Source organism: Callithrix jacchus, chromosome 13 (assembly GCF_049354715.1).
Source record: "Callithrix jacchus isolate 240 chromosome 13, calJac240_pri, whole genome shotgun sequence".
Taxonomy (NCBI): domain Eukaryota; kingdom Metazoa; phylum Chordata; class Mammalia; order Primates; family Cebidae; genus Callithrix; species Callithrix jacchus.
In genome coordinates, this window is record NC_133514.1 from 13,490 (window position 1) to 18,016 (window position 4,527).

Sequence of the window (4,527 nt, forward strand, 5' to 3'; positions counted from 1 at the left end):
CCACCCAAAGTGCTGAGATTACAGGTGTGAACCACTATGCCCAGGCCTTCCCCAATTTTTTAAACTCCGGATTTCTCAAAATTAGAAACCTGTGTTATAAACACAGAGGACTCCTCTTCTCTCCTTGACAACCCCCTCATTGGATCCATCAGGAACTCAGTCGACCGTCGCTATGGAATGTGACTAGAGTCAACCTCATCTGCCACCTACGCTGCACACCAGCTCCAGCCCTGGTTATTGAATCTGTCTGACTGCAACATCCTCCTGGCTCTTCCAGCTCCCATCCCGCCACTGGCAACGGATCTCCACTTGCAGACCAGACACGTCCGATGATGGCATATAGCGTTTTTTACTGTACAATCCAAAGTCCTTGAGGCCCGTGAAGCCAGAATTTTGTTGGTCACTGGTGCAGACATTGGCAGGCGGGCCACAGGAACAGCTCACTACACTCCAAGGCTCCACATGAGAGATCCTCTAGGAAAGCCACGAGCAACTACAAATACCGCGTTTGATGGCCCTGCCAACCTGCAGACACACCTCGCACACCCCTCTGATAGCCACTAGCTAGTCAGTTCACCCAAAAGATGTCAAAACAATACTAGCTATTATCAGACCGTCACTACTTAATGCTGTATTTCCCTGATCCCCACCGACGTATGTGCAGATGTGTTTGGACGAATGTATATGCGTCTGTGTACAGATTTATCTGTACATGGATGTGTGTAGATGTGTATGTATACAGCTATACCAAAATACACAGATAGGTGTGCATGAATGTGTGGATATGGATTGTGTGTACAGTGATGTGTACATGAAGGTGTCTATATGTAGACATGTGTATGAATGTGTGGGTGTACAGACGTGTGTGTGGATGTAAAGACATGTATATATATGGATGTGTGTATATGAATGTATGTGTACAGATATGTCTACATGTGGATGTAGATGCTTGCAGCTCTTCCTGCTGACGGGCACCTCCTAGCGCTGGCTTTCTCCAGTATGTATCAGAAGCTGTGCGGTGGTGTCAGAGCTTCCTCAGGGTGCGGGTGAACTGGGTGAGCACAGAATTTCTCTCCCAAACCACGACGTTTTGCCGTTAAAGACAACGCTAGTCACAAATGCGTCAGGTCAGCAGGCATAAACTGGGGCTCTGCAGGCAACCCAGGACACAACCCCCACACACCAGGGTAGGGGGTGCCAAACAGAACGCTTCCAACATCAACCTTAAATCCCACAAACTCTAAGGTTGAACACGAGCCTCGAACCCCTGGGCCCAGGGATTCGAGGTTGAACCCAAGCTCTGGCACTTTGTATTCATGAGCTCATCTGCCTCAGTTTCCTCATCTTAAATGGGGTTACAAAGAGGACTTGAAGAACAGACTTACTCTCTGCTGGAACAGGATCCAGAAAGTTGGAGTGCTGGCTGTTACTGTAATTTTGATGAGTCTGGGGCAGATGAAAGTAGAATTTCTCCAAAGGCAAATAAACATTTCGAGGCTTCAGGTAGCTCTATAGAGAGTGGCAGGAAGGTCTCAGGGGAGGTACGGGCAATCTGTGCTTGCATATGTATCAAATAACAAGACGTTCAAGGGCCCCTGGGAGTTCTGGAAATGAGGCAGAAGTCTCAGCCATCAGACAGGTGAGGCTGTAGGAGGACGACGGCTCTCCCCTGACATGAGTCTTCACCCAGACTGATGGCACAGGTGGAAGTGGAGAGAGTATTTATGCAGCAAGACATCCAGCTCGGCTTCAGATGCTATACTCCAGGCCCCAGAGAAGACACTGAAAACTGAGGCAGAATCGGTGATCCTATGCTGAACGTGCCCAGTGGTCATGCCTGGCGAGATCAAGTCTAAAGCTGCTATTTGTACCTGGCTGGAGTGCGGCGGCACGATCTCGACTCACTGCAACATCCGCTTTCCAGATTTAAACAATTCGCATGCCTCGGCCTCCTGAGAAGCTGGGCCTACAGGCGTGCACCGCCACGCTCATGTAAGTTTTGTATTTTTGGTAGAGGCAGGGTTTCACCTTCCTGGCCAGCCTGGGCCCAAATTCCTGACTTCATGTGATCCTTCCGCCTTGCCTCACAACATTCGTACACTTTTTGAAGTCACGGATCTGCCTGAAAAGGGGATAGAAGTTTTAAATATCCCCGGGATGGAGGAGGCAGACACAAAATTTCAACTCAAGGACAAGAGCTTCAAGTGACTAAGTTCTATCCAGGTACCTTTTAGTAAGATCTCTTGAAAAGCACCTACAGAGATGAAAACGAGCCTGAACAATATAGTAAGACCCATCTCCACTAAAAAGAAAATAAAAATATAGAAAGGCATGGGGGCACAGGTTTTAGTCTCTGCTACTTGGGACGCTGAGGAAAGAGGATCGCTTGGGCCCAGGGGTTCAAGGCTGCAGTGAATTAGGATTATGTCATTAAATAGAAGACCTTGTAAAAGAAAGAGAAAAGTGGGGGAGAGAAAAAAGAGGAGGATGAGAGGGGGAAAGGGAAGAAAAAAAGTAGGAAGAGGGAATAGTGAGAGGGAAAGAAAGAAAAGAAAAGAAAAAAAAAAGAAAGAAAATAGAAAAGAAATGAGAAAAACATATAAACATTCTGGCCAGGGAATTCCACCGTTAAAAATGTACTCTGTGAGAGAATGGTGTTCTCGACAGAATAATTTTAACAGGAAACCTGGGAAAAACTCAAGAGCACTTCATTATGAAACTAGCTGAAGACATTCCATTCCATGGACTATTACATGGTCATTTGCACTACACGGGAGATGCTGATTTTATTAGGTACATATATTAACTCCACGTGCTGATTGTGTGCATAGATCATCTCGGAAAAGAATCACCAAAGGAACCGTAACAGTGGTTCGCTTCGAGGAGGGGTGGAATAGCGGCTTTAAGGCTGCACCAACACCAACCGATAGAACTTTTTGCAATAAAGACCATATTTCCGGGCCATCTGCAGCTGTGGAGCACTTGAAATGTGGCCCACGCAGCCAAAGAACAAAATCTTTCATTTTCTTAAATGTTAATTTATTTAGATTTTTTTTTTTTTTGAGATGGAGTCTCGCTCCATTGCCCAGGCTGAAGTGAAGTTGCATGATCTTGGCTAACCGCAACCTCTGTCCCCCAGGTTCAAGCACTTCTTTTGCCTCAGCTTCCAAAGTAGATAGGGTTATATGAGCTCACCGCCGCATCCGGTTGCTTTTTGTGTTTTTAGTATACATGTGGTTTCACCATGTTGGTCAGGCTGCTCTCAAACTCCTGACCTCAGGTGAGCCACCCGACTCGGCCTCCTAAAATGCTGGGATTACAGGCATGAGCCACCGTATCCAGCCTCACGTAGATTTCATAAACACATATGCCACGAGCTGCCATATGGGAGAATCGGTTCTATACTCTTTCATAGTTTTTGAACTTTGAATCATTTAAATGCATGGCCTATTTTTTTTAGTTGTAGCACTTAATAGAATAGTATTTAGATTGTATTAATCTAAATAAAATCTACCATAGAATTTACATTATACCAGTGAATGCTGATATATAAAAAAATTGCCAAGGTGTGTGTGTGTGTGTTCATGTGCACGTTTATATGTATGTATATTTCACTTTTTTTGAGTTAGTCTCGCTCTGCCACCAAGTCTGGAGTGCGGGAGTATGAACCTGGCCCGCTGCAACCTCTGCCTCTAGGGTTCAAGCGGTTCTCCTGCCTAAGCTTCCCGAGTAACTGGGATTACAGGTACCCACCACCACATCCAGCTCATTTTTGTATTTTTAGTAGAGAAGGCGTTACACCATGTGGGCCGGGCTGGTCTTGAACTCCTGATCTCAAGAGATCCACCTGCCTCGGCCTCCCAAAGTACTGAGGATTACAGGCATGAGCCAGTATGCACAGATAAAAAGGTGTGTTTTTTGAGAAAAATGAACAACGTACCAACAAAAAATAGGGAACAGCTGGGGCTGGTGGCTCATTCCTATAATCCTAGCTCTTTGGGAGGCTGAGGTGGGAAGATCGCTGGAGTCCAGGAGGTTAAGGCTGCGGTGACCCATGATTGCACCACTGCCCTCCAGCATGAGTATTGCAGCAAGACCCTGCCTCAAGAAAAACTAAAATTTTAAAAAACCAAAACCTAAGCATGACAATTGGGTTATCAGGCTATTTTATGATATGTGCCATTCTCAAAACTTGTTACGGTATCATCACATCACTCATCCGACACGAAAAAATAAAAAATAAAACCCAGAAACTCAAACTAAAAATAGTTGCAAATCTATAGTGTTATGCGTTGTGCTCTGTCTCCCCGAAAGACGCTGAAGCCCTGCGCCGCAGGGTCTGTGGATGCGACCTTATTTGGAAATAGCCTCTTCCCATGTGATCGAGCTAAGCTGAGGTAATGAAGGTGAATCCTAATCCAGTGTGCCTGGTGTCCTTATAAAAAGGGGATGTGTGGACAAAGACACGTACAAAGGGAAGACGGTTTCAAGACAGAGACAGAAGACCACCTGCAAGCCAAGGAACTC

The 4,527-nt window shown here is 45.8% G+C and overlaps 1 pseudogene; it reads left to right on the top strand.

The window, feature by feature from the left end:
- The first annotated feature begins 4,127 nt into the window (after positions 1-4,127).
- Positions 4,128-4,225, top strand: LOC144579109 (small nucleolar RNA U13; annotated as a pseudogene).
- The last annotated feature ends 302 nt before the right edge of the window (positions 4,226-4,527 follow it).